This window comes from Xenopus tropicalis, chromosome 9, assembly GCF_000004195.4.
Source record: "Xenopus tropicalis strain Nigerian chromosome 9, UCB_Xtro_10.0, whole genome shotgun sequence".
NCBI classification, from domain to species: Eukaryota; Metazoa; Chordata; class Amphibia; order Anura; family Pipidae; genus Xenopus; species Xenopus tropicalis.
Window position 1 is genome coordinate 69,314,284 of NC_030685.2, and position 26,624 is coordinate 69,340,907.

At 38.9% G+C, this 26,624-nt stretch overlaps 1 protein-coding gene across 1 annotated transcript in view; it reads left to right on the plus strand.

Annotated features, from left to right (window-relative positions):
- Positions 1–26,624, plus strand: part of stk39 (serine/threonine kinase 39) — a 176,372-nt gene that overhangs the window by 135,218 nt on the left and 14,530 nt on the right. The window lies entirely within an intron of this gene.

The window sequence follows — 26,624 nt, forward strand, 5'->3', positions numbered from 1 at the left end:
GCTCTAAGATTTGACCTTTAACGGAGAACTAGCCAAAGGCTGGACCTTCAAGGAGAGCTTGAGCTGAAATGAGTACAGATATAGGAAAATATTGGTGCATCAGTCACACGTGATTTGGTAACACACCTCCCCGAAATATAATTGGTGAATCTCTTGGAATAAGTGCTCACTTTTTGCTGACAAGTGAAAGGAAAGTTACACAAATTTTGATAAATCTGCCTCTCAATGTATAAAGGTATACTGATAGGGTCTGGGTTCATATGTTGTCCCATATATTAAGTTACTTGCATGCAACTGTAAAATACTTCATCCCCATAGACTATATGGGTGAATTTATGTTTTGATTAGAGTTTTATCTGCAGTAAAGAGCTGTTCAAGGCAAGTTATCATACGTTGGACAGATCATACAATCTGCCTTGCCAGATAAATCCCACAGCCTTCAGTGCTACTGCTCAGCCAAGGATTTTGTATAATGACATGCAAATGTACACTCGCCGCTTGGTGCTGTTGTTAACAATAACCTGGATTCCATGCTGCCGCAATCAAAACAAAGCCAGGGCTATGGAAGTGCCAGCCCAGCAAGCCTACTTATTGAAGGCTGTTGAAACCCTTGGGCTTTGGTTGTTTGCCTTGCCCTCAAGCACTTCTCTTGGATAACAATCAGTTAAAAATAGCAATGACAATATATTTTAGTTAAAATGTTCTGCTAGTCAACCAGAGCACCTTTATTGCAGGATCGTTTGGATGGCACACAGTGGGTTCAGTGATAATCCGGAATTAAGTTAATTTGGAAGAAAAACCTACTTTCTTGCTGAGTTGTAGAGAGAACCTGTGTGTGTTTTTCTTTAAATTATTATATATATAAGGTTAACGCCCATCAAGTTAACATTTGTTCCCAAGTAAAATTTGCCAACTTCTTGTTGGTCCAGAGAAATGTGAAAAACCTATATAAATCCATCTCTACTTTGCCTTATAAGGTAGGTTTCATATCTCAAAATATTGGGGATTATTTACAGAGAACAACTCAAAGTACCAGAGTGCCAAGGGGAGCACTGCACTGTCCTTATTGCCTGCCATAGGGTAGGATTTTTTACAGAGCTTAACTACGCTCTGCATCCTTGGCATGCTTCCTAACTTACATGTCTGAAATAAATTTGGGGATCAGAGGGGGACACCTACTGTATGTGCCCTCGTCTGTCTGTAATGAATACAGCACTGCCAAATGCAGGCAGCACTGTATACACTGGAGGGATACAAGTCCCTGTACTCTGTTATGGAGCAGTTCTGTGGGGAAACAAAGTGCAGACATAAGGGATTGGTGCCTGTTTTTCATACATTGTGCCCTGCATTTCATTAATGTAAATACATAGCAGTATGACCCTTCATTTCACCCAAATGGAATGCTGACTGTTTTGTATGGCAATTGTTCTGCCTGCTCTAGAAGAGCCAATTTCCGGTTTAACCAAAAATCCTGTTCAGCCACATACAAAGTACCTGATAACAAATCCTCACCATGCTGGGTTACTGCCAGATGTCAATGGAATTGGCACTCACGCTTTTATCATGAAGTGCACACTGTGTATTATGAACCTCCATTCAGTTTCCAAGTTTGACATGAGTAGGTAGATTCCTATAAACCATTATATGGTGCAAACCTTCTCCTGATTATTTGCACCAGGATTGACCTCTGTTGATCTGAATTGTGTGTATGAATCAATAGCAATCAGAGGTGGCTGCTTGGCTGGTCCCTAGTATGTGCCGATGGCTGCAGTCATGTAACTGTTAGTTAGCTGATGCGTCTCTAGACAGTTTTGGTTGGCATCGGAAGAGTTAATATTAAACAGACAAAAGAAGGTTTTTGTTTGATGGAATGATTAAAAATATTTAGCCTGGCGCTAAATTGGAGCCTGCTAATAATTATAGCCTACTGCAGTGCGGGAAATTTCAGACAAGAGGCATGAATGCGCTTATTTGCTCTTATCCCGGTTTTAACAGGTAAGATGGATATTCCCAGTGTTGCCTGTCTTAATTTTCCAATTTCAGGGTTTGCAGATGGCAAATGAGGTTTTCAGAGCTTAATTACATTCTGCACTCTGTGATGACAGCCTGAGGTGGCCAACTGTAGCTCTCTCTGTATGAAAAATTCAATAGTTCTAGGCCGCGCAGCCAGAAACAGCAAATGCTTAATCCTGAGTTTGTGTTCTGGTCCCAGTTGAGTTATTTCGCATTGTTTATTCCAATCCATGGCTAAAATTTAAAGAGAAGCTATCACACAAATAAAACATATTTTCTTATTGTTTGTGGCTTAATCTTGGGCAGTATAGTCTCGCGGAATAAGAGAAATTTATCCTACTTACATGGACATATTTCCTATCTGTCAGATAAACAAAAAAAATCACCCTTTCTTTTTAATTTTCAATCTTTATGACAAAATGGGAGCAACAAAACAGCATCTCATGGTTGCATTTCTTTTGTTCTGACCATCAGTATGGAGAGCCTTAAAAGGGGCAGTATTCGCCTATAAAATCTTTTTTCATCATAAGCAAAATAACAATGCTGAAAACATACTCTTTCTATTCTTTTAATAAAAAAAAAAAAGCATTTTTCTATTTGGGCATCGCTGTTGTCTTTCTACACTTTCACCCCCTCCATTTCATTGCTGTCATTTGAGTTACATTAATGATAACAAACTCCATATAAGCAAACACCTCCCTTCTCCCCCATACTGTGTCTGTTTTGGCTTACAGCTACAGGGGTTTGTCTCTGCTCTGGTTATCTGATACACTAATTTCTCTTTCTCCCACAATTGCTCACAAGAACCAGGAAGCTGGTGATTAAATGAAATTTAATATAAGCTTCATCTTACTGAAATAAGAAACTTTCTATGTATAATTATTTAAAAAATCTGTAGTATAATGAAGTTACTCTTCACTTTTCCCCTCTCAGCAGTTGAATTATGACTGTCAGGTCTAATATATCCTTTGGGTGGGGGCTCCCTTTGCCTAGTAGATTTTTATTTATTAGGGAGCACTCAAAATAGCCATAAATACTGTCTCTCTACATGCAGGGTTTGTGCCGGAGTCAGTTATTTTGTTAGTTACTTTCCCCCTCTCAGCAGTTGGATTATGATTGACTGTTAGGTCTAATATATCCTTTGGGAGGTGGCTCCCTTTGCCTAGAAGAGATATTAGAGCACACTCAAAATAACCATAAATGCTGTCTCTCTACAAGCAGGATTTGTGCCGGAGTCAGTTATTTTGTTATATTTTCTTTGTGCTGAAGTCACTTATTTGAGTTACAGTAGTTCCAAAACATCTGCTAGGAAGGGAAGCCTCCCCTAAAAGATGTACTAGACCTACCTGTCAATATCTGACCAGACTTCTGCATGAAGAGAGACAGAAAGTTTTGAATTCATTTTTTTAGAAAAAATCTTATTCATTTTTTTTTTTAAATGGTTTCCCTTTAAGTGTCTCTGTTTAGGAGATAAAAACAAAAGAAAACAGTAGGATAAACTGCAACTCCTCTGTGGTGCTAAATACACCCAAAGGGTAGTGTATGAGTAAGTGCCCAACTAGACACAGCTTTTTATATCCTTATAAACATTTTTTTACTTTTTTAGTTATTGCATTTGAGTACTTTTTAAGGATCTAGGGAACAGTGGCGTAACTATAGAAGCAGCAGACCCTGCTTCAGGGGCCCCAGACTGCAGGGTCTACAAACCCCCTCCCTGTAGGGGAAGGGTGGGCAGGGGTTGGGATGTGTGGGCGGGGTGGGTGGGGCTTGGGACATGAGGGGTGGGCTGGGGGGATGTGGAATAAGATGAGATTAAAATAGTTCTGTAATGTTCGTTAGATTCCCATGTTAACTTCCAAGCCCAAGAAAATCAGGTTATTTTGTGGAATAGCATGTAGTGGACATAGATTACGCTCGCACCAACCGAGCAGCATTCAATATGCAAGACTGAATGTCAGCTAACTAGTTACCATCTGTATCCTCGTGCAATTAATCTACTCTGCGCGATCAATTCGCAGTTTTCTCCCCATCTCCTCGTGTCATTTGTCTGAAACATTATGATTGATTTTTCCATTTTTCTTTATTAACACGAAAATACACCGAAGGGTTTCAAATCATTTTCATCCGGAATAGTCGGTTATCATGAATATGCGTATCCATTAAAAAAAGTAATTTTAGCATAAATAAGCAGCAAATATTTGAATACCTTGTGAGGAAAAGCTCTAATTGGGAGTTAGATGCTTCTTGCTTTCTGGGTAAAATTGAAAGAGAAGAATCAGCCTAAAGTCTTTATTGCTCCCAGATACAGTAGGCACAATACCAGGAATGTGCTTCTGCCAATCGTTTCCAACTATTTGGATCACTAGGATACTAAGGCAGTTCATATCCCATCATGCTTGGAAGAGTCATAAAGGAAAGGACAAAAATATCCTACAATATATATCTAAAGGGTTCTGATGGCCGGATGTTAATATCAGTTACAGACATTTTCTTAGAAGGTATGGTAAGTGACCTTGACAGGATCTGAAGGTTCCATGGAGGCAGTATGCAATTTTTGGGGGTTTTAAATGGGAGTCACTGAAAGGTTTCAAGGAATCTGTGCGTGGCATGTTCATTTTAGAAAAACCTGTACAGTCTACAGTTACCTCCTAACCCTAAATTATTTTGCAGCAGGTGTCCAACCCCCTGTCAGAACTTCTACTTCTCCTCTGTTGGTGTTCTATTTTATACACATCTTATGCTCCTCTCTGCACCATTGCTAAACTCAGCCCTCCATCCTGTCCTTCAATCCCCTTCAATAGTCGTTTTCAGCCCTCTGTCATTCCCCCTCCTGTGTCCTCCGGTGTCAGACTTCCTTCATTCCCCTTCCTGTTTCTTCTGTCAGCCTTCCTCCATTCCTCCTCCGCTGTTGGCCTTCCATTCCACCTCACTCTGTCATTACAGGCTGACATTGCACAGTTTGTCCTTCCCTACCATGTGTTAGCTGATTGGTACATTCAGTGGGTGGGCATATATCTCTAAACTAATCACAAATCCGAGGAGGCTGCTTCTTTTTTATTGCCATTGTGGACAGTTTAATCCCTGTAACATACCTATGCCTTTATTCTTTGGATTCTGATTGACTGACACATGATGGTATGAGCAGTGCTTCTGTTTGTGATCCTATAATGATCCATGAGGTTAAGGACAAGGTATGGTGGAATGGGGAGGAGATATGAAGGAGGGATGATACTGGATAATAGAGGAGAGCTGTAGGATGGCACAGGCAGGAGGATAGACTTGGGGAATGGTGCAGGGTGGAGGATTGGGAAGGAGAAATACAGGGCAGGTTAACTCAAGTTGTATTATGATTCAGGGTTAGGATGTCCTGAAATAGACACTGTAACTATGACCATCCCAGTAACCAGATCTTAGAGCAGTGCAACACCTACTGGAAATCTTGACATAGGACCTGGTAGATCATTTTGCAGCAACACCAACAAAACATCAACTTTGTAGTTTTTTTTATGATAAAATGGAAATATAGAATTCCTTACTGTTATAGTATTATTAAAGTTGCAATAAGTCCCCTATTTAGACTCTCAAGTATCTCAAGTAACTTTTGTGGCTGAATACTGTCTAAATCCTGAAGCATTTAATGGATCTAAAAACCATGACTCCAGAAATATGGATAGAGAGACATTTAGAATGTTGCTGTTCTTTACTTCTCACTGCTTTCAGCTCATTCCTTCTTTATTGTTTCAAGATATAACATTGTTTTGGAGTTTGAAGTAGCCGAGCAGAGTTAGAAATTGCATGCACAAGGGCTATTCCCCAGACGGCATCTTTGTAGACTGTTGTAGATTACTATGAAAAAGAAGCCGACCCTCTGGCTTCCTCGAGATAAATTGAATTTTTATTCTGTCAAATATATAATGTGTTTCAGCCCCAGTCACAAACACTTCTTTGTTTATGATGGAACAGAAAACTGCTTTTTCTTGAAGGGTATAAAGTGACTGCTATGCCTTTGAAGTTTTTTTCTAAAATATGTCATATAGGCCAAGGCACTCGAAAGATGCCACTGGGGTTGCACGTGCAAACGCATCCAACACAGCTGTTGCATGTGTTCCGAAACAGTTCCATTTCTGATCAATAATGTAACAGTTGATTTTGTTCTTGCCTTAACAGTAGTGGACAGTTAAATAAGAACTTAATCCTAAAAATGAATATGGCTAGAAATGCCATATAACTTACGCTACCAGATAACTTATGGTACCAGTCTAAACATTCATCATCTCTATAGTAGTAATGTAACAGGAACTCCCCATCTTGGATTTTGTTAGGCAAGTCAGTGACACTGCACGTGCTCAGTGGGCGAAACTAAGCTTAGGGATTGTCACAAATTATCAAGAAACTTCTCATACTGCACTGCTTTCAGAGCTGCCATGTACTAATAATCTAAACAATTTATGAATTAGCCTTATTTTTTTACATTTATATTCTGTATGTACAGTATTTTGTGTGTTGGTCCCTTAGGATGGGGAGCTACTGGGGGCATCTTTAGAGGCACAGATCTTCACTGCTAAAGGGCCCATAATTGCATTGGGCTGGTACAGAAACCCCAAACATAATGTACAACTTTTCTGCCCTACTTCTTTACTGAAGCTTTAGTTCTCCTTTAGAAATTAGCAATTAGAGTTTACATTTGCTTTGCAGAAAATTGTCTAAAAGCAGGAGTTAAAAATCCCATACAGAGTAATATCTAGCACAGGGGGCTCAAACTCAATTTACCTGGGGGCCGCAGGAGGCAAAGTCAGGATGAGGCTGGGCCGCATAAGGGATTTCACAAAAAAAAGTTGGGAGCTGCTGTTTGCGGAAATGACGTTATGCCATCATAACAGTTATTATGGGAAGACATTCTGTGTGCACAATTAGCTTCTTACGTCTTCCCATAATAACTGTTATGATGGCATAACGTCATTTCCGCAATCAGCAGCTCCCGCCCACCGTGCCTTGCAATATCCCTTGAATCGCAATAAAAATCGCGATCCATTCATTCGGCGTTGGTGCGGGCCACAAAATATTGTACCGAGGGCCGCAAATGGCCCTCGGGCCGCGAGTTTGAGACCCCTGATCTAGCATAACTCGTGCCCTATTCCTTGTGACTTAGACTCAATGTAGGGTATATTTAAGCTAAAAAAGCAAACCAAAATAAAAAGAATTGTATGATGACTAGATAATGATATATTCCATGAACCTCCTTATGTTATACTATCTCTGTATGTAGTGGAACTTTGATTTGGCTCAATTATAAAAAAAAATGGTATTGCCTGTGAATTATAATATAATAACAACGCCCTGTGAAACTGATACTGTCTCATTAAGGCTAATAGTGACTGTGCTATTTATAAAATTAGCAAGCTGGATAAGTGCCCTTGGCTCAACACCTACTGTTACATGTAGCGTCGTTGGAACGTCTCCAATATTTATTTAGTGGATGATTAAGTTGAGAGTCTGTATCATCACCCCACAGGTCATCATCTCATCTCAGCGCACGATTAATTCATTTTGAACTGTATCTGCCGTATGGTAATGTTATCTACGGAGTGATTAATATTCTCTTTTATATATATTGCAAACATTGATTTTTATCTTTAGCTGATCTAAGACATAGGAGAATATGAAGAAGGAAAGAAGCAGATGAGGTTAAATATACGCAATAATCATTTAATGCAGTGGCATTAGGAGACCTGTCTGTAGGGGTGGGACAGGCTGGTGTAGCAAAGCCTCTTGGTCGGCTTTTTTGCTTAATCTGCCCTTCCGATTACTGTGTGCAACTCACACTTGGCTACCTGGCACCACAGAAATGCCAATGGGGCATACAAAGTACTGTACCTTCTTGTGTCCATTACATCATAGGCACTCTTTTGGGTAAGCCCCACCTGTGCCTGCATGGCATAAGCCTAAACTGGAAACAGCCCGTGCATAAACCTCTCCTTCTGATCTCTATGTCTGGTTGACCAGATCATGGGAATTTAAAGGGGTATCTAACATATGACATAAGGCGAAGCATACTGGGAGCTGTAGTCAAAGAACATCAGAACATTATTGCACAATAAATATTTTTATCAGTAGAATTCTCATTGGTAGATTTTCTTGCACCTATAATTACGTAAGGGTTTACAACCCCTTCAAGAAAATTTGGAATGAAGCACTTAAAGGAACAGTAACACCAAAAAATGAAAGTGTATAAAAGAAACTAAAATATAATGTGCTGCTGCCCTGCACTGGTAAACGTTATGTGTTTACTTCAGAAAGTCTACTATAATTTATATAAATAAGCTGCTATGTAGCCATGGAGGCAGCCATTCAAAGGAGAAAAGGCACAGGCACATAGCAGATAACAGATAAAACACTATTGTATTCTACAGAACTTATCTGTTATCTACTATGTAACCTGTGCCTTTTCTCCTGTTTTCCAGCTTGAATGGCTGCCCCCGTGGCTACACACTATAGTAGTGTTAATGTAGCAAACACACCAGTTTTACCAGTGCAGGGCAACAGTGCCTTATATTTTTATTACTTTAAAGCGCTTTCATTTTTTGGTGTTACTGTTCCTTTAATTTAAATACTTTGTAATATCTTAACTCAACAGGGATGGTCTTCTGGCCATGAAGAACAGCTTTGCTTTAGAAATGTTAATAGACTACAGCTCCTGGCATATTTTAGTCTTTGATAGTATGTTGTAATATTGTGGGAATTAAAGTCCATCTACGTTTGTTTAAACAATTGTTAAGCACCACTGTTATCAGTAGTTTAATTCCACTGACTGTATTGGGTTTTATGGTTTAGTCCTCTTCTAATTTAGACAACTTGACTTGAAATTAAAAAGCTGATAAGTGAATCGGTAGGTTGACCTCTCCGTAAAGAATAACCACACACAATTAAGGATAGTTTTGTAAACCCACCATTAGGGCAAATGTATGCCCTTCATAGCGGTTTGTATAAAAGTCTTGTATATGTTAAGTCTTGTTGCCCTATTAGCCAATCTCTATTCACCACACCCTAACACTGGCTAGATGTCTTCTATTTTCCTACTTAAATTGAAAAAATACCCCTCCTTTTTGACAAGAGCTCATTAAGTTGTAGGTAGGTAAGTACCCTTACCCTTTTCCATTGTAAAGGGATGGGCTCTGAGATGGTTCCTCTGCTTTCTAGAGAATCTGTGCACAACCTGCTGTGGAAAGCAGAGGAACTTCAAGTCCCAGAATCCCTTACTTCACAATGAAACAAGCTGAAGGAGGGGTTTTATGGCCCTGTGAGCCTGAGGTGGGTTGGGAAATGATTCTAATCAGTAACATGATTTCCTTGCAGCCTGAGGAATTGTGAAAAAAAATATTAATGTGTAAAAAAACAAAACAAAACATTTATTTCTTAAAGTTTCTATGTGTTTCGGCAGCGTTCTTTACATAATCCCAACTGAATGAGCTCATGGTGAAAAGAGGGGTAGTTTTTTCCTTTAAGAATGCAGCTGCTAAAAACATATTCATGAACACCAGCTGCCAAATAAACATTGCTCAAGGAGTATTTAAAGTCAAATGGGATTCTAAGATTGTGATATTTTGTAATGATACATTTCTTGCAGCAAATGAGGATAGAATGTTTTCTTCCCATCTCTTGTGGCTAAGCAATTCTGAAATATATAATCGGCTTCAAACATCTGTCTTTCCCTTTATTGGTTTACTGGATCCGACATGTTTGCTAGTAAATAAATTTGAGTCAGAGAAGAGTTTAAATGCATTGCAGGCCCCCGAAGCATTAGTAGGATTAGCGATTCAAGCCACAGGAGTGATGAAGTGCACTCTTCACCATCATTTATAGATATCATTAATATCTGGCTGCAAAGAAGTAAAATACATGTGATTTTTGTGAGATGAATAAAGCTTTAGTCTGCAGGTTTTAAAAGCAATCTAATTTAACATCAAGAAATACAAGTCTCCCTACCCTTGGGTTAGCTGTACTATACTTGGCAGGTAATCACTGATGTAGAGCTTATCCTATCTAGTTACAGAGAATAAAGCATTCCTTCTCTTTAAGCGTGGACCTTCTTAATGCCAGCAGTGTTCTAACTGAAGGTTTAATTAGTAGGAAACAATGCTGAAAAGGCCGCTGCTCTGTGTTATTGCATGGGAAATCTATTAAGGATCAGTACCAATAAAGAATAGGCAGTTTGGAATGGCTTGGCTGATGATAATTCATATTATCATTGCACTGGCTGTAACTTGGCTACTGCACAATTTTGTAGGGAAATGTGCTGGCCGTGATATTGCTGTGCTCTCTGAAAACTGTTCTGAAATGCGCACTTAAGGGGCCCATTCACCGGCAGATAAAATCTGCAGACAGCTTTTCAGCCTGTGTATGGGGCCCTCAGATGGGCCTGCCCAACTGATATCTGGCTGAAAATTGGGTAGGTTTAAAGATCCTGTTGAGACAAGGAGTGCATTGTTCTGTTAATGCGGTTCCCTTCACCTCAAGGTGGGCAAAATTGGGGAATGATCCACTCGTTTGGCTTGGCTCTTCAGATTTATGGCCTCCTTGGTTAATTTTCAATTTCTTAATCGGCCCAATGGAAATAGTAAAGGTTTATTGAGGTAGGAAAACCCCTCAAAGGTAGTTCACATTGATGGTAACTTTAATTATGCTATAGAATGGCCAACTTTTAATCTGGTCTTCATTTTTGTTTTTAAATGGTTTTTGAATATTTACCTTCTTCTGACTCTTTCCAGCTTGTGGGGGGGGGGGTCACCGTAAAGGTGAACAACCCCTTTAAAGCGGATCTGAAACCTGTATAAACTGTGTCATTAAACCCCCTATTTCTCTTGAGTAGATTACCAAAAATAATTGATTATTCACTTAGTATCATTGATATTGCACTGTGACTGTTTTCCTAGTGCTCAGCGCCTCAACAGCACTATATATGCTTATATTCTAGGGATGCAACAAATCCAGGATTTGGTTCGGTATTCGGCCAGGATTCAGCCTTTTTCGGCAGGGTTCGGATTTGGCCGAATCCACGGTCCTGGCTGAACAGAATCCTAATTAGCAAATGCTAATTAGGATTTGGAAGGGTTAAATGTTGCCGCGTGAAAACGGAAGTGGAAAATTTTTTGCTCAATATCTCCTAGCCAGATCTCCTAGCCATCTTGCTCCAGGAACATGGACAACTGAAGCCTATCTAGACTTCAACTTCACACTCTTCTGGTCAGCCATTGCTGGAAAAAGATCATTAAGCAGTGTAAGATGGTGTGCTCCAACCCTGCTGCATTACTCTGCATATAATTTTTATAGGCCTCTCTCAGACATAGGAGTTCCACCAATCATTGCTCCTTAATTTGTGAGCAAGCGTCATTCATTATTTCATATCATAAGATACTGATGCATTTCGGTGGCATTTGTTCCCCACTTGCCAACATCTTTTATTTACCTCAGGGGAAAAAAATCAGCAAGTGGAGGTTTAATATATAATAGATAGGGTTTATAGCTTTACACTGCTGGAGAGAACATCCATTTTTCATAATATGCAAAGAAGTTGAATTGTCACTTTTCAGGTGATTAAATATTTTTCAGAATCCTGTCCGCTAGTAAATTGGGAATATAAACTAAACCACAGAGCACTCTCCCCCTGGTTTAATGAATCTTGCTGGTTGTGTTGCATACGATTAGATATAAAAACTTGTTGTGTTTCCCCTAAGGAGAAGAAAAAATCCAGCTTTGTCATCTTTATTTATCACCGGAAGGACAAGGGAGCCTGTAAACCTCAATGCAAAACACTTGTAGCAGCCATTGGGGACAGTACCTAATTCTCAGCCCCGTTTGCTTCAAGACCTAACTGAACAATATAGGTCGTTGTCAGTATAATTAATGATTATGTTAGGTCTCATATACGCTATAGAAATTGTTAGGTCTCATATACGCTATAGAAATTGGATCAAAATGATGTTGTTACTGTCAGTTATATACACTGGATAGGATTCCGTTGGATTCACTTTTCTGTGTTCCTTTACACGTACAGTAGCATCTGATCAGCTGTGTTGGTTTAGATGCACATGAAATGGGTCTTTCTCTTTTAAATTAATTGCACTTGAACCAGGTAGTGGTTTGGGAGTCGGAATGGAGAGGGCCATAAATGAAAGATAAGCAATTCAAAATAGACAATAACATTGAAAACTTAGGGGCACATTTACTAATCCACAAACGGCCCGAATGCATCCGAACACGTTTTTTTTGTAATGAGCGTATTTTCCACGACTTTTTCTTACCTTGCGCAACTTTTTTGACACTTGAACGACTTTTTCGTCGCTTGCACGACTTTTTCATATTGTTAGCGAGAAAAAATCAGATCGGTTTTGCCGCTGTTTACAGTCATTCACTACGAAAAATTTCGTGACTTTCGGATCGCCAATACGATATTATCGTGACTAAAACGATTTTTTCTGAAGCATTTTCGTGATATTTGCGATCTTCAGAAATTTTCGTTTCCAATCCGAATTTTTCCCATTCGGGATTCAAACTTGTGTTTTGATAAATCTGCCCCTTAGAGTTGATTTGTTTTTTGGATTCTGGCGTTAATGACCCCAGACAACCAGACAGTACTTTTAGTTACAGGCTGCAGAGGTAATATAGTAATGCTAATCATTAGCCAGCAGAAAAGTTGGTTAGAAGAAGTTCACTAGTGTAGAAAGGTGCGCAATGGCTATGCAGTTAATCTTTCACTGTGGTGAGCGCTGAATTGGTTCAAATTTCATGATGCAGGTATCCAAAACATATTTCTAAACTATTCAAAACCTCTTGGGGAAGAAAAATGAAGCTGGAGAACAATCACCAGACCTCAACCCCATTGAGCTTTTGTGAGAAGAACTTCACCTTAAGGTCAGAGAGGGACGGCCTGCAAGCCAGTCGCACCTCTGGGAATGGCTGCTGAAAATGTCCCCTGTCCCCACAAACAAAACTTGGTGTCAGTGGAGGTTTTTGTGTTGAGTCTGATGAAGATTACAAGTTTCAAAAAATGATGACATTGTCAATGTATTGACTATGTTTTCTGCTCAATTTAATGGTACCTTGGTGAATAAAAGTTTCAATTTTCAACAACAGGATAGGGTAATTCCAAACTTTTTTGGAAACCCTTTTCCCAAACACTTGTGTATAACTTACTAAAAGTTACTATAAAGGTGAACATCCCCTTCCAATGAAATGTGTTTGAAGATGCATATCCTAAGAGACTAATATACATGGTCTAAACTAGGCTTTCAATGACTTTTTTACTTATGCTTTTCCCACTTTTTATAGTCAACACCCTGACCTCCCCCATTGGAAGGATTTTGTATGGAACTTGGAATTTTCTGAATAATGGGTTTCCTGATAATGGATCCCATACCTGTACTACAGTTAATTACACTTCTGAAGGGCCAGTTTAGTTTAGGTGTTAGTAAATAAAATGTTGAAAACCTTCATATGAAACCATGAGTAGAGACTCAAGAGCACGTTGGATTGTTATTGGAGTATCCTATTGGCTGGGCCATTTGCCATAGAGAAGTTGGAAAAGTTGCTGCTTTTATAAGACTTCAAGTTTTAAGCTTTAATAATATATTGTAGTCCTGCAACATGTGAGTGGAGCAGCATTTCAGTAGAATGTTTGTGCCCTATTTAAGATGGCCTTTGCCCATGGAGAGCTGGGTAGTAGTCTTGCTTTAAAGGGCACATTTACCTTCCCTAAAACTTATTTGTTGCCCCCCCAGATTTCTTAATTTGGCATCCCAAACCTAATTACAGATACAGTTTAATTATCCGGTGAGATCCTTCTCACTCTACATCAACCATCTCTTGGTTTTACTATAGCCCCCAGTATGCTTTATATATTGAAGAATGTTAAAAGTTTTAGTCCAGAAACGTTTATATAGAGAACATTCCCATTGAATATTTCCTTGAGCATTTATAGCCAGTAATGTTTAAGAAAAGCATTTACTGATCCTCAGCTTCTATAGCCCTTGAACGTCTGACTTTTACCAAACAATGAGGTGCCCTTTGCAGAAATATTACAACTTCTGAGAGAATCCAAATGGCAGCATTAGCAATTACAAAATCCATTAAACATTATCTAGCGTGTTCGACAGGTAAAACAGTTTTGCTTTTTATGTGTTAAGTGTTAATGCTTTGTGATTTATTGCATTATAATTCTAACAGTGGAAGTTCACATAAACGAATGAATTGAGGATGTTTGCTAAGTGGCCCCCTGGTGCCATTTTTATTAAGCTGGGCCGCAGTATTTTATATTTGGTTCTGATTGACTCAGAGTATTAAAAGGTTATCACTTGTTGCTATTTGCCGCACCGTGATGGGGAATCCTGCTGAGCATTATGTGCGGTTCAATTCAGTTTAATAATGGAATTCTAAGTCTATTGGGAAATATGGAGTTATTGTTGAAGGTTTAGAGCCTCGATCTTGCCGCAACTGCAACAGAACAAAAGAGCAGTTTGCAGTCAAAAAGACACAGTTTTAACTTTGTGTTCAAATTTACAAAACCTCCTTAGGGGAAGGTATTTTGGGAAAATATATAAATATGGCAAACAAGGACCATCTCTTGTGCATCCCATAGGTGTCAGTCGGATTCTTGCTGCCAGTTGTCTAACTGCAGTTAAAAGTTGCTATGGGTTACTGGCAGTAATATATATATTTTTTCTGTTACACTGTATTTTAACCTTTTTCTCTTAACAACCCCAAAGTTGGAATTGAACTAGGCATTAACCCCCATATGTAATAAAAAAGCACTAAGTCTGCCCAATAGCAGTAACCCGTATCAATCAATAAGATGTTTGCTTTTAAACAGGGGACCAGTAAATTAACCTGCTGATAGGTTGCTATCGGTTACTGCTCCTGGGCAAACTTTGTGCCTTTTATTACATAGCCCTGTAAAATTACTATTTTCTACTGTACAAAGAAACTTCACATTATTTGTGGGAATCACAGGGAGCCTCTCTAAACAGCATGGGAACCCAGTTTTGGGTCCAAACTGAGAGATTAAGACTCTGCCTTATAAAAGCATAGAATACATGTTAAAGTACATGCAATATGCTTAAATCACACACTTTTTCAACTGTGAGGCAAGGGTGAAGCAATGTAAATAGTTTTCTTGCTCCATTTGTTACCAGAACAAGCAGAACATAACAGGTCATTTATGACCCCAAGCGCAGTATTGGACACAAATCACTGTGCTTTTACCCATAATGTATTGGTTTTTTTCCATAATTCTACTGTAATTGTGGCTTCATAGGGTGTTGCACCTTCCATAATTGTGCCCCATGCATCAATTGAACCCAATTGCACATGCATGTGGTAGCAAGTTGTGCGTTACCTTTTCAGAACTGGGATTGCATCTCTTCTAGCGCTTGTGTTAAATTGACTTTTGTGTGTGAGTTTTTTGGGTGCTGTTTTGCCCATTGACACGTTCATCTATTGACACAGCCAGTTGCAGAAACCCTAATTATCATCACTGTCAGGGTGGCAGTAGCTCCGTGTGTCCATAGGTGAATGAACTGGCAGAAGAGGCAGAACATATTCTATGGCATAAATATATTATAGGGCAAGAAGCATGTTTAATATACCATATACTGTAGCATCAGTGCTCTCAACAGTTGCACCTACTTCACCACCCCTATAGTCTCAGTACAATTATTGAATTAGCTTTGAGAATGAATTTATTGATACTAGTCTGGCCATACTTGTGGTTGAGGTCCTGTTCTCTAGAAATCCCTAAACGGGCAGTATAGAAACTCAATATTTTATGTGCTGATACGTGGATCTTTATATTCCCACCGGCATGCAGGGAAGACCTATCAGCTGCCGCTTGTATGTATATATTTATATACAATAAATGTTCATAGGACCCCTTTTTTACCACTGCTACCTGACAATATACTAAATGCTAGGGATTCTTTTATATCTCTTTATGCCTCACCTGTATCTGCATGGACCTGTGTGGTCTGTGTTTGGAATATGAATTGTGCTTAAGCAGGCTACATGGCAGTTACTGAAAGGGTTTTTTTTGATACACACACTGTCTGCTTATGAGGAACTTGTAATGTAATGTAAATTTTTATTGGTACTTAGTAATATGTGTGGGAACGGCATGTTTATTACAATAAACACAGCAATTATGGAGTTTCGTTGGAGTACTAATTGGATTTGTTGGCCTCCTATCGACTAACCTTGTTTTTGGTCATGTTTATCATCTCCTTCTGGCAAGTCAGATTTTTTTTCCAGATCTGTGTTTTTGAAGGACGTTAAGGATGTGATTGATGTAATCCCTCAACACTCCTACAATTAAACCAGGGGAGCAAAACCAAGGCTCTGTTTTTTCCCTTTGATCACTTTTATACGCAGAACATAAATATAAACATGCATATTATACCCTTACTGTCCAGAAAAATCATTTTTTTTCTTTATTCATATAAAACGGCAGGTTGTTTTGGAAAGAGTTGGATCTTTTTTTCCCTTATATGTAAGGGTTGACGTAAAAGTACCATGGATTTCCTTTCTCTGCTTCTATTAACCTTTCTTCTGTTCCACATTTCCACTTAAATGAATACTGTCGCAGGAAAACATGTTTTTTTTCAAAACAAATCAGATAATAATGCTTCTTTAGTGCTTCTTTTTTAAAAAAGCAAAAAGATTTTTTTATATTTAAGTTTGACGCTATGCCCAGAGCAATGTGATCTGATGAATTTCAGCCTCTCTTTACTGCTGTGCTGCAAGTTGAAGTGATATCGCCCCCTTCCTTTCCTCCCCACGCAGCCGATCAGCAGAACTATGGGAAGGTGGAAAGGTCGCAAAATAGCAGCTCCCTGACACCTCTGCTAAAGGATTAGTACCTCCATAGGCTCATAGCACTGTCCTGAATTTAATGAGCGATAAAAAAGGCAAAACTGCCTATTCTGTCTCCCAGTAATTTAGGGTGACTTAAGGTATTTAACTGCCAGCTAAAATACACTGTGGAAAAACTGCCCCATGTGCCAGCTGTACAGTAAAGGATATATAGATATACACACACTATGTGCTTGTCAATAAGATACATTAACTTCCATAAACTATAATGCTACATGCTTAATACATTATACAGTGAGGGGAAGAAGTAGTGGCACCCAAATACATTAAATACAGTAAGAGACAGAGGGTAGTTCAGGGGCTCCGCTGCCATGAGGTGAGTTGAAAAACTGAGAAGCAGTGGGAGGTAATGATTTCTAAACTCAGACCTTAAGATGGCCTTGGACCGATTCGGCAGATTATCAGCCCTTGTAGGGGAAACAATGACTGGCCTGCCCAACCGATATCTGGCCTGAAATCAGCCGGGCAGGTTAAAAAATTCAGTCGGATCGGGGACCGCATCGGCTCATTGATACAGTCCCCGAACCGACTGCGCCTACTCCAGTCGTTTTAATTCGATTAGCCTATATTCCCCCAATATCGCCCACCCTTTGGTGGGGATATCGGGAGAAGATCCGCTTGCTTGGTGACCTCGCCAGGCGAGCGGATCTTTATGTGTATGGCCACCTTTACCCTTTCAAAAAGCAGGTTTCCTAAAGGCTGGAGAAGATTTCAGCATTGTAGAGATCACAATGAAGTGAGAAATCAGTTGCATTGCTCAACGTGCTCACATGCCTCACCTAGTGGTAGACATGAGAATAGAACCCAAGCAGGAGAAACTGATTTCTATTATGCGTCTTGGGTTGTAATGGAGAAACAATAGGATACCTGAAAGCAGTTCTAATGTGTAGCGCTGGCTCCTTCTGAAAGCTCAGACTCAGGCACAATGCACTGAGATGGCGGGCGCCTACGCGCCAATATTACAGCTAAAAATACATTTGTTGGTTCAAGAGAAACATTTTTTTTAATTATTTGCTATGTAAACAGTGTAATTTAGAAATAAAAAGTATACTATAAAAATCATGACAGAATCTCTTTAAGTCTAGATCTCTCTGTACCGACGTGATGCAATCAGTAGACTTTCAGGTGTTTAGCGCCGCACCTAGAGGATGTGTGGTTGTTGTAATGTAGGAAAATAGACAAATCACAGGTCTCATAAAATACACCCCCCATTCAGTGTTTAAAAGTGACTACAGGTATGAGATCCCATTGTTTTTCGCTTGCAGTCAAGGTTTTTCCAATTTGACTTTTTTCGGATATAGGCCGGCAGCTGAGTAACATTTGACAGATATTGTTTCTTGTTGTCATTTGTTGTGCAATAATTGTGAGTTGATATTAATATAAGAGGGCTGATTTGCAGTGCAGCCGCGGTGAGATGACATTCAGATTGCGTTTCTATGTGTCACTTTCAAGGAATAGGTCGCTGCTTTTATATTAAGTGATTAGTCTTGCTGAATAGAGTCCCAGGCATTTAACAAGTAGCTCATTAGTGTGTGAAAAGGAAAATAAAGACATTCAGCAAATCATTAAAATTGTTCATTTGGTAAATGGAGGCAGGGCTATAGAATGATCGTTTATTGGGGCCTGGTTTCTATTGCTCAGCAGCCAATCATTATTTGACAGGCTACAGGCATGGGCTTCTTAAAAAGTTTATTAAATCAGAAAATAGGGATGCACCTAACCCAGATTTTGGGTTCGGCCGAACCTCCGAATCCATCCCAAGGGATTTGGGCAAATACAGAATCCGAATCCTAATTAGAATCCGGAAGAGGTAAAAAAAAATGTATCTTTAACATTTAACCCTTACAAATTCTAATTAGAATATGCAAATGTAGGCTCATTTGGATTCTGATTCTGTTCGACTAAACCAAACCCTGCCAACAAAGGCCGAATCACGGCCGAATGCCGAACTGAATCCTGGATTCATTTTATCCCTATCAGCAAAATATTAAGCAGTTTAATACAGGTGTTTTTTTATCGCATTTATTTTTGGATAGGCTCTTGGGGGCTCATTTACTAATGGAAAGGGTCCATGATTGCTATGGAATACGGAGCAGGGGACTACAGGTTTAAAACTAGCTACAACTTAATAGGGGTCATTTAATTAGGGTGAGATTTATCAACGTTCGATTTAAATTTTTGCGCTAAAAATGTTTTATTTTGGTTGAAAAACTCAAATGTCTGGTATTAAGTGCAAAAAATGTAAAAATTTGAAAACTTCGCCATGTAAAATAGTTTCTATAGAACTTAATGGGAGTTGTCCTAGGCAAAGTCAAGCCATATTTGCAATTTCAAGGTTTTTTTTTTTCCAATTTTGTAAACTCTAAAATGTAACTTTTTTCTTCAAACGAGATTTTCTTATTAATAAATAAGCAAGCAATCGATATGCTTGAAAATTGATAAATAATTAATGTATCACAGTTGCGGGGCCGCACATTTCCCTGCCATTGTCATTCATTAAAGGTGCTTGGGTCAACATGTGCTCTTTGTAGTTCCTCCTGCCTACTCTTTTGAATAAAAACAGGTGCTAGTGCATAGGGGAACATTGGAGCTACCGCCACCTCTGAACCAGGCAATAGATCCAGGGTTTCTACAGGATTTCTTCAGCATCTTTATAACAGTAATGATCCAGGCATTCATAGTTGTCATGGGAGCTCCCCATCTTGGTTTTTGTTTGGAGTGTCAGTGATACTGCACATGCTCAGTATGCTCTGGGCAGATGTTAAGAAGCTAAGCTTAAACAGTTGCCAAGCAGAAAATACTTCTAAATTCTACTACTAAATTCTAATGCCAACTGTACTGGTTTCTGAGCTGGCATGTATTAAGAACCTGAATTAATTACTAATCAGCCTTGTAGCTTGACTTTAATATTGTATAAATACAGTACAGGTATGGAATACCTTATCCGGAAACCCGTTATCCAGAAAGCTCTGAATTACAGAAAGTCTGTCTCCCATAGACTCCATTTTAATCAAATAATTCAGAATTTTGAAACTGATTTCCTTTCTCTCTGTAATAATAAAACAGTACCTGTACTTGATCCCAACTAAGATATAATTACCCCTTATTGGGGGCAGAACAGCCCTATTGGGTGTATTTAATGGTTAAATGATTCCCTTTTCTCTGTAATAATAAAACAGTACCTGTACTTGATCCCAACTAAGATATAATTACCCCTTATTGGGGCAGAACAGCCCTATTGGGTTTATTTAATGGTTAAATGATTCCCTTTTCTCTGTAATAATAAAACAGTACCTGTACTTGATCCCAACTAAGATATAATTACCCCTTATTGGGGGCAGAACAGTCCTACTGGGTTTATTTAATGGTTAAATGATTCCTTTTTCTCTGTAATAATAAAACAGTACCTGTACTTGATCCCAACTAAGATATAATTACCCCTTATTGGGGGCAGAACAGCCCTATTGGGTTTATTTCATGGTTAAATGATTCCCTTTTCTCTGTAATAATAAAACAGTACCTGTACTTGATCCCAACTAAGATATAATTAACCCTTATTGGAGGCAAAACAATCCTATTGGGTTTAATTCATGTTTTATTGATTTTTTAGTAGACTTAAGGTATGGAGATCCAAATTATGGAAAGACCCCTTATCCGGAATACCCTTGGTCCCGAGCATTCTGGATAATGGGTCCTATACCTGTATATTGTTAGTTGGGCATCCTCAATGAGAAAGATCTTACAGAACCTCAAAACATAATGAGCAACATTTCTACCCTGCTCCTTTGTTAAGATTTAGTTCTCCTTAAAATAAAGAAATAATAGTGTTTATTAGTCTTTATCATTTAGCAAAACAAATCCATTTTTAAAGGGACATTTTATTTCAACCACTTTTTCTAATTGATGTTTAAAATATAATATATTGAGTTAATACAAGTTAAGAATTTCTAGCTGCTCTGAAGTTGTGTTCATCTCACATCTAATCTATCTCTATCTTCTGTCTATCTACTGTGGCATTTTTATATTTCTATCTTTCCATCTATTCATCATACAAAGATATATCATTTATAGGCAGATTTGGGTTTGCCTTCCTTGCAAGGCTAGAGACGTCACTCACAGTTTGACTGGGTGACTCAAACAATATGTAATTCTTTCTCTCTTCAGTCTTTCAATAAAACTCTTCCAAATGATTTCACGCTTGGATTAGAACCTTCCATTTAGACTGAAATTGTTCTAATAGTTAAGAAGCCAAAAGTAAAAATTGTATTAAATAATATTGATTTTACATTACAAGTACATATATTAGGTTGGCTTAAAAGGTTTTCTGAAAATGCATTTGTTCCTTGCAGTCGCTGCATTTTTCTGTCAGACTTTAACTTACAGACCCAATTGTACCATTAAAAAAAAAGTGAATATACTGTATATATAAAGGGTATAAAGGCCCGAATGTGAGCCAAAACGTTGGACACAAGTGGCATGTGAAATAAAGACATTTTATAAAGACATTGATTGTGACCAGGGGTGTAACAGGGCACAGCCATGGGCGTAACTGGGTGTGGTCTACAACGTCTCGAAAATATACTCTAGGAAGATGACTTCTCTGCTATTTGTAGCTTGTATTCGTAGACAAAAAGCAGCTAATTTTAATTCCCTATTGGTAGCACTGCAACACTTTTAGGTGTATCGTGTGTATTGTTGGGCAGAAAGCTAAGGTATTCTCAAGTAGGGACCTAGACTCTTTCTTTCATTTTCTATTTAAAAAATAATATTTCAACAGGTTTCAAGATTAGTCTGTAGAGCAAATTATTCAGATTACATACAGTATAGAAGGCTTTCCGTTGGAGAACCTATAATTATATATATTTATAAAGCAGTTGATCTTTTTTGGGGAGTCTGGTTGTCCATAATTATTTATTATTATCCACCTATACTTACTCCTATAACTTACTGGGTGCCAAAAGGTATTTTTTTTTGTAGTTATACCAAATCCAACATTCCGCTTCAGACTTGGCTAAAACCCAGCATGTTTTGGCTGCAGCGGAACCAAATCTGGACACTATTGGGGGAATGAACAGTTTTATGAACTTGCCAATGTATATGGTGAACCGTCATCCAGTGGGAAAACAAAAGAGAAAGAGCAAAATACACCACCTTCAAGCAGGTCTTACCATACATGATTAAAGTTTGCCATTTTTGTTCATATTTACGTATGTACATTTTTTACAATTTGTGATTTTAATTACATTCCCCATTTATCACATGCCTTAATGAAGTTTAGTTGACTGTGCTCCAATTTCACTGTTAATAAGGGTTTGGATTTGGTTTGCATCTTTAATTGGGGATTCAATATTGAGTCGAAAAATGGCTGATCCTTTGCACCCGTAACATAGTTTCACATGATGTATTCTTCTGTTAAATGCAGTAACCACCAAGCATGCTAAAATCAATGTAATTAACCATGTTTCTCCATAATGTGTTTTTTTTCTTAAAATTCCAATTTGCAGATTTTGTGTACGTTGCATTAATATCATGCAAGAAAAGGCAGGTCACCAGTAATTTCATACAGAGTGGAAGGGGTGAAAATATTTTTGCAAGGAGCCCAGGCTGCCTTAGTTACATCCCTGAATCAAAGCAAAAGAAAAAGTGTTGGGATTTAATGTCTGGTCAAAAAGGTGTAGAAGTTTCCCTTTTGGTCATAGCACTGAGCATAAGGCTTTCTACATGTCATTATATAGATGAAAATTGCACTTAACATAGCTCAAAGGTATACTCTCATGATTTTTATGGTATACTTTGTATTTCTAAATTACAATGTTTACATAGCAAATAATTCACTCTGCCATTTCAAATTTTATTCTTGAAGCAACAAATGTATTTTTTAGTTGTAATATTGGTGTGTAGGCGCCATCTCAGTGCATTGTGCCTGAGTCTGAGCTTTCAGCCAGCGCTACACATTAGAACTACTTTCTGCTAACCTATTGTTTCTCCTACTCCCATGTAACTGAAGGAGTCCCAAGCCGGACTTGGATTTCTTACTATTGAGTACTATCAGGGGCGATTCTGGACATATCGGCGCCTGAGGCGGCTCCTGGATGCCGCCCCCCCGCAATTGCACTCTCTGCACTAGAAGAGCTGAATTTCCGGTTTAAAAAACGGAAATTTGGCTCTTAAAGTTACCAGGAACGGCTTTTTGCCGCCCCTGGTAACTGGGGCGCTTCTGCCGCCTGAGGCGAGTTTCTCAACTCGCGTAATGGCAGAAGCGCCCCTGAGTACTATTCTGATACCTACTGGAAGCTGCTATCTTGCTCCCTTCCCATTGTTATGCTGATCGGCTGCTGGGAGGGGGGGGTGATATCACCAACTTGCTGCACAACAGTAAAGTGTGCCTGAAGTTTATTAGAGCACAGGTCACATGACTGTAGCACCCTGGGAAATGAAGAATATGGCTAGCCCCATGTGAAATTTCAAAATTAAATATAAAAAAAATCTGTTTGTGTTTTTTAAAAAATGGATTTCCATGCAGGATTCTGCTGGAGGAGCTCTAATAACTGATGGGTTTTGAAAAAAAAACATGTTTTCCCATGACAGTATTCCTTTAATATCTGTAAATGAGGCCCTCTTTGTTGTGTTAAGAAGAGATTTCAGTCTGTGCAGCTGCTTTCCATGTCACATATTCCCTGTCAATTAGCTCATGTCCTTACGGATTATAATCAATGCACTTTTCATCCCCCAGTTCTCATATCATATTCTCCCCTGGGCCTTTCCAGCTTGCCTGTGATGAAAATCAGATTTTCCCTAATAAGATATATTTGAGTGGCAATATTAATTTACGTCAGGGGAGATATGAACTGATTCTCTGGCAGGGCTGATCCAGAAGAGCCCACAGTGTCACTACTTTCTGACATGTCATTATTGTGTTAAATTTGGCTTGTTATGTCCATTGCACATTATATACCAACCAGAGGGAATACTGTGTACTGTGAGATTGCATTCTTACATTCCAGACTTCTTAAGGAAACAGTATGTTGTTCACTTTTTGTAAACTGCAGAATGGTGAAGGAAGTAGAGTTGCCACCTTTTTGGAACTTCTCTACTGGCCTGGGCTGGGGGCAGGTCATGGAGTTGAGGGGCGGAGTTATGGCATCTAGAGGTGGAGCCACGACATTGAGAGGTGGGAGTCAGGCTGGGGATTTATGGTGAAGCTGGGGATTCAGTGAGTATGGATGCTAGGAGGGGATAAAGGGGCAGATCCAAGGCGGTTAATTTGTAACACCAGATGGAGAAATACCAGCCAGGTGGCAACTGTAGAAGTAAATAAAAGGCAGCATTAATGGAAACTTCTTATTGTACATTTTATTGTAAATAACCCTCCACCAAAGCAGGACACATGCATAACCCAACAGTATGCCCCTTAGCGTGTGTAAAGAGATTAAAATTGGAAAAGGGTTTCTCTCAATAACCTCCGAGCCTAGAGAATCTATCCCCATTTTATTTTGGGGTATGTAACAATCCAACACTGAAATGGAATAAAAAGTCTTACATTTCCCCACATCTAGTAACTAATAGCAACCAATCAAATGTTTCAGACAGCTGACCAGAACATGCTACCCGCTGATTGGTTACTATGGGTTACAAGGCAAGTATCAAACTTTTATTACATTACCCCTTCCAAGAATGTTCAGTAAACTCTTTCATTCCTTTTTGCTTACTTGCTGGGGATATTACATACTCTCTTAGGTTCTTATTCAATACTTACATTTAACCCATACAGAACCACCCAGACTATGCCTATGCCTTAGTTACAGGAAAATACAATACAAATACAGTCCAATCATTGCTTAGCCACCATGCTTGTGGTCCTAAGAAAAATGCACATCTTTCCATTCCTTTATATATATATAGTTGGATAAAATTCTACAATAATTTGCCTACTGACTGACGATGCTTTCTCATTGTGCGATGAGAGGTTACCTGGGCTGTGAATAGAGTCTCTTTAAAGCCATTAACAATGGAGAGCTTAACTGTAGTTGTCTACTTTGGAAAACTAGAGGACGCAGATACAGTAAGTCAGGTTTAGGGAAAGGTTTGTGTCCCTTTTAAAGGAGAAAGAAAGGTAAAAACTAAGTAAGCTTTATCAGAAAGGTCTATGTGAATACAGCCATAAGCACTCACAGAAACGCTGCACTGAGTTCTCTGTCAAAAGATTTGTTGTGTCTGTTATTCATGTGCTCACCCCTCCCTCAAGAATGCTAAGAACTCACTCCCCCCCCCCTTAGGAATGTGGATCTGAGCCAATCAGCAGGAAGCTGACTCTAACTGAGCATGTTCAGTTTGGTCTGCATGTCTGTGCAGGAGTGAGGCATTATGGGAACTTTCTTTACACAGCATTTTTTCTTCCTGTTTGGCTTCTGATCATCTGAACAGGTGAAGTATAGGGAGACTTAAGGGCACTATTGAGACAACTGAAAGTATGCCTGCAGTTTGAGATTAACTCTTTATTAGCCTTTCCTTCTCCTTTAAAAGATTTAGGGTGTTTTGATTCTCAGCTATGTTTGCCTAATGGCCTGTGGAAGTTGAGAAAAGGTTTCTACAGTGTCTGCTAATCAATACCTCCATCTGCATAATCTCCTGTGGCAGGTCTTTTTGCATTCTGAGCATGGACTGTAGTTAGAGAAGTTTTTTGAAGTGATCCATCATGTTGAAGAGCAGAGATTAAATGAGCGTTAGCTGTCAAAAATGTCAGCCAGATAGCGGCACGGTTCAGCCAGGCTGAACTTGGGAGATAAAGCATTGCCTAGGTGCTTCAGATTTTTAAAAGAAATGCAACTGTCAATTTTGATAGACTTTGGCAATATTTGTTCCACATCATGAAGTAGGCAAAGCCTTTTCTGTTGAAATGAGCGATGAAGATTTATTTAGGTTAATTTTAACAGTTGATGTCAGTTTTAGGTGATTATGAAGCACATTAACATGCGATTGGAAAAAAATATACAATGCCCTGTCTCATTAATATGGGTTTTTATGTCAAAAAAGTTGATTGAAATCTGAGAGATGGGGAGATAAGTCTAATGATGCATTTCATTACTGGCATTCAGAGAAGCGCCTTATGTTGAGAAAGTTGTTATAACAAGCAGGCAGTGACAAAAATGTCCTTTGCATCTTCTTTAAACAGTAAAACATGTTGTTAAAAGCCTTAGGATTAGCAGCTTCTCAAAATAATCTTCATGTTCTGCGGGGCACATTTTTATATATTTATATATAGGGAAATAACAAGCACTGCTACTTTGCTGCATGGCATCATTTTCCATTAGTGAGGTACCAGGAAATCTACATACTGTTTCTAGGCACATTTTACTTGTTGCTGGGCTACAACTTCCATATGATCAGTGGTTAGTATCTAATAACATTCCTGTTGCATGCTCTAAGCAGTATTGATTTGTACATTTTTCCCCTCACTTCTCCAGGGCCATGGGTCCACCTGATCTGTGTAAATAAGGCTCCTTGTTTTTGTTCCTACAATTAGAAATGTTCTCCTCTTGTTGTTTGATGAGACAAAAAAGATTTTTTGTAAGTTGACCCTTTTGCTGACTCTTGCAGTTCAAGGTAGACATCCCACACTTGCAGATGCAAGAGGGTCAAGTTCAAAGTGAGCAGACAATTCCCATTAGAGGATATTCTTGCATCAAATGGGCGAC